Raw genomic sequence first — 13,917 nt, forward strand, 5'->3', positions numbered from 1 at the left:
AGTTGTGTATGTAAACCACATTTTCTAAACACGCTGCTATGTTGGTGAACATCTTGATTGACTCCATATCTTGGCTGTTGTATTTTATAAGTCAACAAAGCAGTGCAGGTGTCTCTTTCAATGCTGCTTTCACTTTCTCTACATACGGTCATTGGAATATCTGGGTCAAATGATAAATCTGTTTCTAGTTTTTTTGAGGAAATGGCTGTACTAATTTGCATAACAACATAGTATGACACTTGCCTTTTCTCCACAGATTTATCAGAACTTGCCTTTTATCTCTTTGATAACCACCATTCTGACTGGTATTGGATAACACATCAAGTGTTTCATTTGTATTCTCTGATGGCTAAGGATATTGACAATTATTTTTTCATGAATTTGATGGCTCTATAAGTTTGTATTTTTGAGAAGTTTCAATTCATATCGTTTGCCATTTCTTAGATGTGTCACTCTTCTGTTACAGTTCGGATACAGAGGTTTTTTTTTTTTTCCCTCATGAAGTGACTGACTGTTCTCTCTCCAATACATATTTTTGACTCCTTCTTAAACGAGTTAGTTGCCTACAAGTTTGTGGATTTATTTTCAAGTTCTCCATTCTGATCCACTGATGTATGAATGACAGTTTTGATTTTAGTACCATACTGTTTTGATACTCATAGCTCTGCCATATGTGTTAAATAATATGATACCTCCGGCTTTGTTCTTCTCATTCAAGATTTCATTGGTTGTTCAGAGCTTTTTATGCTTCCACAAAAGCTTTAGGATTGATTTGTCTAGTTTTTTGGAGAAAGTCATTTATACTTTGATGAGAATTGCTTTAAATTTGTGAAAACACTTCTGGGGTTAAGAAAATCTTTATTATATTATTTCTTTCAACCCATGAACTTGGAAGATCTTCACTTTTTGTTTTTTTTTTTTTTTTGATCAATTTCTCTATTAGGATTTTACTTAAAAATACCTCATTTATTAAATTTATCCCTCATTATGTTGTTTGTAACTACCGTGAAAGAGATTTCTTTTTCTGAATGTTTGTTATTAAGCTATAGGAAACCTAATCTTTTTAATGCTGATTTTGTTCCTTGAAACTTCATTGAATTCATTTATTGGCTGTGGTGGTCATTTCATGGAGTCTCTAGGTTTTGTTTACATACCATTTTGTTATCTTCAAACTGGGATAATTTGATATACTTTCTGTTTGTATTCCTTAGATTTTTATTTCTTATCTAATTGTGAAGATCTCCAGTAATAGGTTCAAAAAAGTAGTTCCAGATCTTACAAGAAGCACTTTCTACTTTTCACCATTTATTGCAATAATAATGGCTATGGAGTTTGCCGGTAAAATCTTTGTTATATTGAAATGTCTTTCTTTCACACTTAATTTGTTACAAACTTTTTAATCATAAAGTGATATTAAATTTTATGAAATGCTTTCCTTTGCATGCACTGAAACAATCATATGATCTTATCTTTCATTTTTTGACATGATATATTAGGTTACTGATATGAGTATGTTGATTGACCTTGGCATCCTGCACTAAATCCCAGTGGATCACTGATGAATGATTCTTTAGTGGATTGTTTGACCATTTCCTTGTATTCTGTTGAGAAGTTTTACATATATGGTCATCAGTGACATTGGTCTAAAGTTTGCTCCTGCTATTGAGTTACCTGATTCCAGCATCACAGTGATGATAGACTGATGGAATTGGTTTAACTCAATTCCTTCTCTTCCAGTTTTATCCATTTATCTATTTTTTAATGGTTCAAGAAGTATTGGTGTTAGCTTTTGCTTGAAATTTGGTAGAATATTAAAATGAAACCAAACATTCTTAGTTTTCTGTGTGAGAAGATTTATTATTGCTAATTGAATTTCATTATTCGTTTTATAGTCTTTCAGATTGTCTGTGTGTTTGTGATTCATCTTTGAAGGTTTGTCCCTTTCTTCGGGGTTTCTCCAAGTTGTGGGTGTAGTTTTTCATAGTATTCCTTGACGATCATCTGTTATTCAGTGTTATCAGTTGTAATGTCTCCTTTTTCCCTTCTGAGTTTGTGTGCTCTAAATTTCTTTTTCTTTATGTTGTTATCCTGTCTATGATTTGCAATTTTTACTTTTAAAAAGCCAATTCCTTACTTCTGGAATTTCATCATGTGTTTATGTTTTCTGCTTCTGTCTATATGGCATCCTGGGGGGTTCTGTATCTCGTTATTAAATATTGGAGAGATTTCAATTATTATTTCGTGGAGTGTGGGTTTCTAGGAGTTTCTCCTTTTTAATGTTTCCCACTTTCAACTTTCAGATATCTATTTGTCGCCCGGAATGTCCTAAAGACTGTCTCATTCGTTTATGTTTCTTTTTACCTAACTGATCTATTTCAAATGACTAATCTTCAACTTGAAATATTCTTTCTTTTAACCTACTCTGTTGAGACTTTCAGTTGAACATTTCCTGGCTGTCAGTGTGGGGTGGAGAGTAAAGCCACTGCGTGCAGTGCTGACATGCCATGTGGGTGTGAGTTCATGTCTTGTTACTTCACTTCTGATCCAGTTAGTTCTCTGCTAATGTGCCTGGAAAACAGTGGAAGAGGGCCCAAGTGCTTGGGCCTTGCATCCACGTGTGAGACCCAGAAGCAGCTCTTGGCTCCAGCTCAGCCCAGCTGAGCCTGGCCATTGCTGCCAGGGCGGTGTACTGGGGGCTGGACAATCTCTATCTCTTCCTCAGTAATTCTGCCTTTTAAACAAACAAGTAAATCTTAAAACAATGCTCAAAAAACTGTTCTTTCAGTTAGTTATTGAGTTCTTCATTTCCAAAATGCGTTGGTTCTTTTTTCAACATTCCTATTTCTTTGAGACTCATGAAATAAATCATTTCTTTTTTTCTGATTTGGTTAACCTGTATTTCTGACTCTTTAATTTCACTGAGTCCTTTATAATCATGCATTTCAACTACTTATCAATGTCCTTTTCTTTTAGATCTGTCACTGGATGGTTATCATGCAACATTATTATTTTTCCATATTTCTAGTGAGCATGTAGTGAGATTTACATGTGCAGCATGTCCATCATCTCTGTTAATTTTACAAGATGAATTTTGCAGCAAACTCTGGAGCTGTGGTTATCAGTGGTTATCAGTTTGACAAGCAGTATTGGCTTTGGTTCCTCATGGTTTGTGGATGTAATGTGCCAGCAGTGGGGTCAGTGTGCCCTCCTGTCTCCTGGGGACGTGCAGGTGTAGAGATGCTCCAGTGGCCCAGGAAGTAGTGGAGGTGGAGTGCGCCCTGTTCCGCCACCCCAGCAGAGACAGTGGTAATACGGGAACACAAAAGAGGCTTCCTCAGGCCTCACTGGGTTGAGGGCAGGTGCTCCAACTGTGCTACTGCCCTTTCCATGCTGGTGCCGCTTCCCCAGGTCTTATGGGACTCCTGTCCTTCCTGGCTGAAGTGCGGAGTGCTCCCGGACACAGCTGTGTTTGGTTTCTCTCTGTAAAGAGGAAAGGAGTACAGGGCATCTTTACTTAGCCAGGAGTGCATCCAGGAAACAGCATTTTTACATAGTGCTATTGCTTGATGCAGAAATGAAACTTCTGTGTTTTTCTTCCTGTAATGCTCATTTTCATCTACTTGAGAGGTAGAGCAACATAGACACACATACGGAAGCACATTTTTCAAACCACTGGTTCATTCTGCTAGGGCAGAGCAAAGCCAACGGCCTGGAAGTCAGTCCAGGTCCCTGGTTGGGTAGCAGCGAGGCAAACAATTGCACTATTATCTGCTGCCTCCCCCGATGCCTAAACAAGATGCAGGATCTTAACTGCAGTAGCCAGACTGGGTCATGGGAAGCAGCCATCCAGAGCTGTGCAAAGCCAGATGTGCAGTGCCACAGTGCTGCCCCCTTTTCACTTTTTAAAAGTGACTGGATTACCACTTTTAACATCTTATTTATTTAGTTTTACTTTTTCAGAAGCAGACATATGAGAGAGAGGGTGGGGGAGAAAGAGAGAGAGAACTTCCATCTGATCTATTCCCCTGAAGCCAAGGGCCAGCAACTGCATGGCCGTCTCCCATGTGGGCGGCAGGGACTCGGCTGTGTAAGCCATTGTCTGCTCTCTCCCTGGGGTAGTAGGCAGCCGGGTCAGAAGGCTCACGCACTCAGACTCTCCAGACATCTGCTGTGCCAAACAGCTGCTCCAGGTACACGGTGGTTGTTGTAATATGTATTTGAAAGAATCACTGAATCACTTCTCGGCCTTTTTGTGGAGTTACAGAGAAGGAGAGATAGGGAGGGAGGGAGAGAAAAGTTTACAGCAGCTGTTTCACTCCCCCACATGACCTGCACTGAAATGAGGAGACAGGAGCTTTTTCTGGATCTCTCTGGGCATGCAGGGACCAAGCCCTCGGGCCGTCCTCTGCTGCTTTTCCAGGAGCATCAGCAGGGAGCTGGGTCAGAAGTGGAGCTGCCGTGTGGGCTGCTGACAAAGTGCGGCTGCAGCATCAGTCCCAAGGACACTTTGTCTTTCATATACAGGTTTCTATTTTTCCTGCTTGGGAAATTTCTAATCCTGATAATGACTTCATATTCAGTTTATCTTGTTCTCACTGTTAGTTAAACCCAAGTGGTAATCACTGTGTCCAAGACTTAAGATTTTACATTCGTTATTCCTCTGTCTTCTGCTCCCTATTAACTCTAGTGCTTTTCTCTGTTTTACATTCTGGTGAAACACTTCTATGTAATTTAGAAAAATGAGGAAAACTTAGTAAAGTGTAAGAAATGTACTCTTGCAACCTTTGGAGGCTGTTGCTTCTTGGCTGTTTTTCCTCAGTATTGATGAATACTTGCTTGATAATGGTGAGTGCGCACAGTATTTCAGGGAGCATGGCTGTGCTTGTGAAAGCGTGTTTACAATGCACAGTGGAGGGTCTGCTGTTGACTAATCAGGTGAAGCTGCTTCCTGTGTACAAGAAACGCTGTGTGAGCACTGGTTGCTATCTTAGCCGCTCTGTTTCCAGTCCAGCTCCCTGCTAATGTGTCTTGGAAAGCAGGGATGGCCCAAGTGCATGGATCCCTGTCATCCATTTGGAAAAGCTGGGTGAAACTTCTGGCTCCTGGTTTCAGCCAGGTCCAGCCAGGACCAGACCGTTGGGGGAATGAATGTGTGGCTGGAAGGTCTCCGGAAATGCCGGGATTCAGATCAGGTGATTTAGGTCTTCATTTCCTCCAGTGTTGCTCACGCTCGAGAACAGACAAGTTCTTATCCCCTCCTTAATGACAAAGAAGCGCAGGAACAAGGTTAAAGGAACAAGATAGGGCAATGGGTAGTTCAAAATTTCTGCAGCTGTTTTTTCTGAAATGTTCGAAAGTATTCCGTGGGTTGATTTGACTTTTCATACAGTGCTGGGCATTGGTTTCTATCTAGTTTTTTGCTGAAAGAGTCCTAAAAGCTCACAGAATTTCCATGTATTTAGTCAATTTCATTAAATCAGTCCACACACATCATGGCTGTAATGTTTTTAGATACTCATTTATCTTCCGCCAGTTCCTTGCAAATAATCTCCGTAATGAAGCTCTAGAGTGGTTTGTATGATTGTGTGGAACTTAACATAAGGAAGTTGTGAAGAACTGATGCCATAAATGACTGTTGGAAGTCGCTGTTACTTCCATACTAGATCTTTCATTTTAAGTTAATCAAAAAAAAATTTCTCGGGCCCGGCGGCGTGGCCTAGCGGCTAAAGTCCTCGTCTTGAAAGCCCCGGGATCCCATATGGGCGCCGGTTCTGGTCCCGACAGCTCCACTTCCCATCCAGCTCTCTGCTTGTGGCCTGGGAAAGCAGTTGAGGATGGCCCAGTGCATTGGGACCCTGCACCCGCGTGGGAGACCCGGAAGAGGTTCCTGGTCCCGGCATTGGATTGGCGCGCACCGGCCCGTTGCGGCTCACTTGGGGAGTGAATCATCGGACGGAAGATCTTCCTCTCTGTCTCTCCTCCTCTGTGTACATCTGGCTGTAATCAAATGAATAAATCTTTAAAAAAAAAATTCTCAAAAAAATTTTTGTCAATCTTTCAAGTCAAAATTTTACTTTTTTTCTCTGTTTTGTTATTTCTTTATGCCCATTGCTAGTGTGTACGTGTTTTGATATTTTTAAAAATATTTTTGACTCAAACCATTCAGTCAAGGGGGAAGAGGTTAAATGCAGTCCTTTTCTACTTATGTTTTTGAAACTGTTGGAAGAAACAGTTCATAAAAATCAACATAGTTTATAAACCTGTAATTTAGAAATAGTTAACTCCCACCTGCGTTTTTATTATTTGTCCATGACAGAAGTAATCCCCTGTTGTTCATTGTCCTGCAGCAGTGGGCTTGGGGCACGGATCTGATAATCACAGGAATGGACCACCCACTGGTGGACAGCAGCTGAAGTTTATTAACAGCATCAGACGTTCAAGGACTGAGTGTGACCTAGGTTCAGTGGGGAAGGGTTGAGGAATTTACATCCCAGCAGCAAGAGACAGTCTCCTTGCCTTGGTTGGCTAGTTCCCATTTCCCTGCCTAGGGAGAAAGCACCTCTCTTCTGTATATACAATCACTTGTTTGCTTTCAAATGATATCCAATCAATTGTTTTCATACAAATGGTATCCAAACAATTATTCTCATGCAAATGATATTCAATCAATGGTCCTCCTACACTCAGTGCATTTGTTAATAAATAAAGATACTAAAATCAGATAACCAGCTGGCCAGAACATACTCTGTTTTTGATCTTATAGGCAAATAATGAGAATATTCTGGTGGCTAATTCAGGAAAATTAGAGTATAGACGTAACAGAGGTGGAGCGATCGTGATACGGGACGATACTCTGAGGTCTTCCGAGGACTGTGACACACCTTGGTGCCCCGGCACCTGAGGATCCAGGTTCTTACAGTTCACCTTCAAAGTCCACACACTTGGCAGTACAAGCCTAGTATAAAGGAGCATGTGGCCTGTCATTTTGTCATGTGCTCTATTGTCACATGACATTAAAACCTCACCGAAGGATCAGCTCACATACATAGTTACCATTAAAATGAGTAAAATAGCACCTAAAAACATGAATGAATAAAACTAAAAATAATAAATACCATACGGAAAAGTCAAATTGAACACAGAAATGTTCACATATGTAGGAAAGGAAAGTCTTAAACTTTTTTCTTGACCCCATCATAGTTTGCAGGTAATTAAATCACTATTCTCATTGCGGTAGAGTTTGTTGAACATTAATTTTAGAAAATTGAAGTGATAAAATATCAAAATTGCTGACAGCCTCATTCAATATATTTATGTATAGACATGTGTAGTTTCCAGCTAAGTGGTTATTTCTAACTTTCAACAAGTGCAATTGTTTGATTTGCTTAGTTCTTTAGTTAGTTAGTTAACTCTTTGGCTATTTATTTTCTTTGACAGGCAAAGAGGACTACACAGACACAGAGGCAAACCTTTTTCTTGCTGGTTCATTTCCCAAATGCTTGCAGTGATCAGGCTGGAGCTAGGGTAAAGCCAAAAGTCAGGACTTGGTCTGGGTGTTTCTGTGGGTGACAGGGACCCAGGTACTTGGGCCATCAGTGTTGGAACTGGCACATTGCTGGAATCAGGAACAGTGTTAGTTCTCAGAATCCAGCACTCCAGCAGGAGTTGTATTTCATTCCATGTCTTAACTGCTAGACCAAATGTCCATCCCATAATATCCAATATTTAAAGTAAATGTCATACGCGAAATCAAAAATAAGAATTATACGCTGTATTTCGTTTCTTGCCAATTCAGAATACAGATATTCTGAGAAACATCAAACTAAACAGAAATGCTGGATCAAAGGAAAGAAGCGCTTTTTCAATGAATATGTGACAAAAAAGAATCTCCAGTGTCTAGAAACTATGGGAGGACATTAAAATGAGCTAAATTTAATGGCAGGAAAACTGTCCCACGCATGTCTTCTGAATTCAGTGTACTGAAAAGCTGGATTTTATTTGTTCCACCTGGGACATGAGACAAGCTCTGCAGGCTTTTTAGACTGGATTGACAAGAAGCTTTGCCCAAAGCCCAGTTTCTGAACGTCTCAAACTGCACGAATGAAAAGACAGAGAAAATTTCAGAAGAAATGTCAAAGACTTCCTTTTCAGCTTCTTCGTCAAATTGGTGCAAGAAAATTCCACGAAGACTGGGTTTTCATGTGAGTTTTGGATGGCAGTTTTTCCCATCATGGACATCTGAGGAAACCCCGTTAAGGGTTCACTTGGAATTGAGTCATCCCTGACCATGACCACCTGACAGAACAAAAAGTAAATTCTTCTAGGATGTGCTCTGAAACCAGGGCTTATAAAATTCTCATCCACCAAATCAGAAAAATAAATAAATAAATAAAATCCCAGAAGAAAGAGGGAATAGTAGAAAAATGTGTGAAAGTATAAATCCACATGAGCAAGTATTAAATAGAAACATAAGCGAAATATAGTGATACCAAAATAAAATAAATTAAGGTTACTATATAAGTTTTGAATACGTTTAAATAATGTAGAAAAATGAAAACTTGAGAGTCACTACTTTAGAAATTAGCAGTTGAAAACAAATCCAGTGACTGTAAATGTAAATATTATTGTTATTGAAATTTTTCAAAATGCTGGAGAATAATAAGTGGATTGAACACAGCTAAAGGAAGTATTAGTAGGATTTGTGCCGTGGTGCATCAGGCTGACAGCCAGTGAAATCCCAGGCAGCTCCACCTAGCAACGCAGCTTCCTGAATCAGGAGCCGGAGGCAGGGGTCAAGGCCAGGCCCGCGGTCTGATATGGAATGCGGTTACTTCGCTGAAAGCCCAGTCCGGGGAAGAAAAATCTTAAAGTAGAGAAGCGTGTGATTGGACGACAGAAGATAATGACAAAGGATGAAAGCTCTGGCATATGGCAAGTGGACAAACAGCATTTCCAATAAACTATGAATAAACCCTAAGGATAACAAAATCACCCAGAGGACAAAAGGAACCCAGACAAGCAAATCTGCTAGATTTATCCTCAGGCTGCCGAGTGGGCGAGTGAAACCTTGACACTGTCCCGGAGAAAGCACAGATTTTATCTTCAGAAGAACCCAGCCGAAGTGACCAGCTGCTTATTATCAGGGATGGAAGCCACAGTAGGCACAAGAGCTTCTCCAGATTTCTGAGAAATGACAGTTGTTGCTCCCTGATCTGAGAATAAGTGAACCTATCATGTGAGAGCTAAAAGGAAGAGAGACCATGTTTGCTGCAAAGGCAACAGAGCTCCTCTCGGACACACTTCCCCTTCAGGAGGTTTCCAGTGTGCTTCTTTCAGGAACGGATAGGTTAGCATATGAGAGGAAAGGAGTTTCCATAGCAATTTGGATTTATGAAATTGGCCATAATTTAAAATGTATTTATTTTTATTGCAAAGTCAGAGAGGAGAGACAGAGATCTTCCGCCCGCTGATTCGCTCCCCAAGTGGCCACAAAGGTCAGAGCTGTGCCGATCTGAATCCAGGAGCCTCTTCCAGGTCTCCCACATGGGTGCAGGGACCTGAAGCTTTGGGCTGTCCTCGACTACTTATACAGGCCACAGGCAGGGAGCTGGATCAGAAATGGGGCCGCCAGGATACAAACTGGTGCCCATACGGGAACCCAGTGTGTGCAAGGGAAATTATCCATAATTTAGATATCTTCTCTTTGAAATAATTTTGTTATCGCGTAAGCTTCCTTTTCGCACAAAAACAAATGTATAAAAATTTGTTTAGAAATGGCAAGTCACATGATTTTATTTAAAAACTTACAGGGTGATAGAAGAAAATTAGAAATCAATTGTCATAGGATACTATGTGCTGAAGTTTTATTGTATATTCATTGCAGAAATTTAAAAGAAATCTTTATTATAAATATGTGTTTTAGAAGCAAATAGAGGTAAAATGTTAATTAGCCAGTCATTCAAATTTTTAAAATTACGATGATCCAAAATAAATTTGAAGGTAGTTGAAAAAGTTATTAAGAAAATGTAATGAATAGGTAGAATAAAATCTGGAGTATAAATAAAAAATATTAAGAATCAGTAAAGGAGCTGAAATATAGAAGCAAAAGTAAAAATACAAAACTTTCTCATGTGGATTTTATTCTAGTATATTTAAAAACTAAAAAAAAAAGTCAGGAAAACTACTATTTACGAAACTGATAGCAAAAGAAAATAAGATCCTATCAGATAAAGATAAGATCCTATTGGATAAAGAACCCTCTGATTCATCCGTGGACGTTTGTAAGAGCAGCCTCTGGGCTTAGCATTGTGGCATAGTAGGTTAATTCGCAACATACTTTGCTCTCCCCTTAAATCACAATGTGGATTCAACTCCCAACTGCTCTGCTTTCAATCCAGCTTCCTGCTAATGTTCCTGAGAACACAATAGAAGTTGGCCCAAGTGCTTGCACCCCAGTCACCCAGCCGGGAGACCCAGGTGGAACCCCAAACAGCCTGATTTGACCCAGCCCCGGCAGTTGTAGACATTTGAGGAGTGAAACAACAGCTGAAAGGTGTCTCTCTCTCTCTCTCAATCTCTGTGTTTGTGTGTGTGGGTGTGGCCGTGCCTTTCAAGTAAATAAATCTTGCTTATTAGTTATATCTATTTTTTATGATAGTTGATTAGGGCAGTAAGGGTCAAGGGCTACAGGAAGGTGTGTGGGATCACCATTTCCACATTCTCTTCTTTTTCCTTCCTATATCTGGGGAAGGGTGTGGTGAGAGTGGGCAAGCAGAGAAGCCACACCCAGGCTCCCAAATGCCTCTGCACCCTGGGATGGAGGACAGCGACCCAAGAGCACCCCAGGGGCCCTGATGTGGGGCAAGCTCTGAGGGTCCTGCTCGAGAGGTTTCGGTAGTTCAACAGTTCTGAGTTACTGTCAATCTTGCTACTCCAAGCGCAGTGAACTCGCTCCAGAATCCACTGGTTGACATAGTGCACCTTAGAGTCTCTGTTTGCCCAGATTTTCACTGCCAGCACTTGGCTGGGGTGGTTGATCAATTTGTTCTGTCCTCTCATGGTACCAGACGTCTTCTAGGCTCTAGTGCAGTGCCACATCCTCCAGGTGCACCTGGATATGCTGTCCACTGCTCCATCTAAGCCATGGAGGAGGCCCAGCTCCGACACATGCACTCCACAGTCGGACCATGGAACCTGCAGTTCTCTCCATGGTTGGGGTTCTGCGTCCATTAATTCAGTTGGGGGTATCCCTCTAGAAGCTTCATCTGAGGTGATCCCAGACCTGATTCTTGTGTGTGCTTCCCAATACAGGGTCCAGCACGGTCCGTTGCCGCAGTCAGCTTATGCACATGCTGATGGTTGCAATTGCTGAATCAGTTCTTTCTCCAACTGTGTCTTTTACACAAATAAATGCTTGAATAGTGTGTTGCCAATATTGAAATTACCAAAGAGGGCTTCCTCCCCCATTCAATTTTTGAAATTGAAATATTCATATTTTAAAAATCCAAGACAGAATGAAAAATGAAAAATGAAGACTAATTTCAGAAATCAAGTTAGATGCAAAATAAGCAAATCTCAATATAAATATATATATTAAGCATCATATCGGTTATATATTATTACATATATAGAGATATTTAATTGTAGCAATTGTAGATATTTAATTGTAGCTTTCTAAAAATTGTTCATTTGAAATTTGGAGTTACAGAGAGAAAGAGATATCTTCCATTTCCTGGTTCACGTCTCAGATGGGGTTTTATTGGTGAGCACTGAGCTGGGCTGCGACCTGGAGCTTCCGCTGGGTCTCCCGCATGTGTTCAGAATGTTCAAATTCGGGCCACTTTTGTTGCATTGTCTGGGCCATTAACAGGGAGCTGAGAAGAAGCTGAGCAGCCCACACATGGCATGCTGGTGTTGCAGTGGCTACTTTACCTGCAGGTGCCAGCCCTCAGAGCTGGTTTTTTTTTTAATCACAAAATACAACTATGATTCAATATTATGACTTTTGTGATCCAGGATGTATGTCAAGCATGAACGTATCTGAGGGTAATTTGTGCTGTTTCTGGTTTCCATCTTGATCGCTGAGAGCATCTGATTCAGCATCTGCTGGTGTGTATTTGGGAGGCACTGGATGATGACCGCAGTTCTTGAATGCCTTACCGTCTGTGTGCAAGGCCTGCATGGGCTGCCTGGCTCCTGCCTTTGCCCTGCGCCTGTCCTGGGTATTGTAGGCATTGGCGCATGAACCAACTGATAGGAGCTGTCTGTCTGTCTCTCCTCTCTTGTATGTCATTCTGCCTGGATAAAAGTAAACCTAAAATAATTCAGTAACTCTTCATTAAATAAAAGTGTATACTATTTTAACTGCGTATTTAAATACCTAACTCATCCTCTAAAAGGTGATTTTATAACAAACATGTCTCAATATTAGACTTTTTATTATGGAAAAAAATCTTACATCATGTTTAAAAACAATTTATTAAAGTTTATCATTTAGGGTGCTCGCTTCAGCAGCACATATGCTAACATTGGAACGATACAGAGAAGATCAGCATTGCCCCTGCGCAAGGATGACACGCAAATTCGTGAAGGCTTCCATATTTTTTTTTTAAAAAGCATCATTTAGGAGCAAAAATTGAGGGCAAGTTGATAAAATCTAGTATCCTTCTGACTTGAAAATTTGCTAATCCTTAGCAAATTATGAACAAAAGCGGAGTCAACATAAAAAAGCTTTACTTGGCTTGTTATGCAATAACTTGCTTTGGTATAGATATTTAAAAGGCTCATAATCATTATTTCTAGAGAAATACACACATAAAAATAAAAATAATTTTTAGTGATCTAAAGATTGAACTATAATAGCGCTTAACTTCCTAGAAGATAAATGGCAGATAAATTTATGAGTTTAACCTGAAGAAAAGATTTAAAAACACATCATTCATTGTGTTTAAAGGTTAAAAAAATCAATCAGAATTGAAAATTTTCATGTATCAAACAAGAGCAAAAGAGCAAGGTGAACTACAGCTAAGGAAAATAAAAATGCTGAAACTGAAAGAGCTTTCTTGTTTGGAGTATAAAAAAGACGTCGTTAGTTTAACGAGGAAGACAAGACATTGTATAGGAATATGGGCAAAGCTATGAGGTTAAACACTGCAGGAAGAAAACAGGAGAAGCCTATAAACCCAGGCATATCTATTTCACAGATTTAGTGGTCACTCTCCTGCAGCGATGGACTTGGTGCACAGGGCAGATAATCTTACGCATGGACTGCGGACTGATGGCCAATAACCCAAGTTTCTTATCAGCATCAGGCCCTCAGTGACTGAGGGTCAGATAAGCATAAGAGAGGAGGGGGTTGTGGAATTTACATAGAGATTAGGGGAGTTCCCATAAGCCTATTGATCCCATCAGTTGTCCCCATATACTTGTCTGGAGGAATCACTGTTTGTGAGCTAGGCTTACAGATGCAGTCAGTAGTCCTCCGACAGTTTAATTTACAGTGGCCAATGAAAGTGCAAGTTGTCATTTCATAGCTGCCTGAATAGCAAGAATTAACGTTTTGGAGGATGGTTAGCCCAGTGGTTGATGTACCCACATCTTATTTAGCAATGCCTGAGCTCCACTCCGGCTCCAGCTCCTGGCTCCGGCTTCCTGCCAGTACAGACTCCTGGCAACAGTTCTAATGGCTCAGCAAGTTGGTTCCCTGCCAGTCATAGAAGAGCTGGATTGATTTCTCAGAGCTTGGATCTGATCTTGCCATAAACTTGGCTGTTGCACTAATTTTTCTTTCAAATAAATATTAAAAGAAAAAAAATAAAGTGCAACTGCAGAAAAGCATTTTTTTTCTTTAAAATTGATGGAAAATTTTATTTTCAAGATACATCCATAACAGAAACACAGAAAGCAAAAGCTGTTTGA

The 13,917-nt window shown here is 40.2% G+C and overlaps 1 protein-coding gene and 1 non-coding gene across 2 annotated transcripts in view; both read left to right on the top strand.

Annotated features, from left to right (window-relative positions):
- DGKB (diacylglycerol kinase beta) overlaps positions 1 to 13,917 on the top strand; it is a 633,251-nt gene that overhangs the window by 390,967 nt on the left and 228,367 nt on the right. The gene's annotated exons all lie outside the window — the stretch shown is intronic.
- Positions 12,498 to 12,604, top strand: LOC118758185 (U6 spliceosomal RNA). Its single transcript, XR_004995578.2, has one exon. It is a non-coding gene; the product is annotated as a U6 spliceosomal RNA (small nuclear RNA).

This window comes from Ochotona princeps, chromosome 20 (genome assembly GCF_030435755.1).
Source record: "Ochotona princeps isolate mOchPri1 chromosome 20, mOchPri1.hap1, whole genome shotgun sequence".
In the NCBI taxonomy this organism is placed as follows: Eukaryota; Metazoa; Chordata; class Mammalia; order Lagomorpha; family Ochotonidae; genus Ochotona; species Ochotona princeps.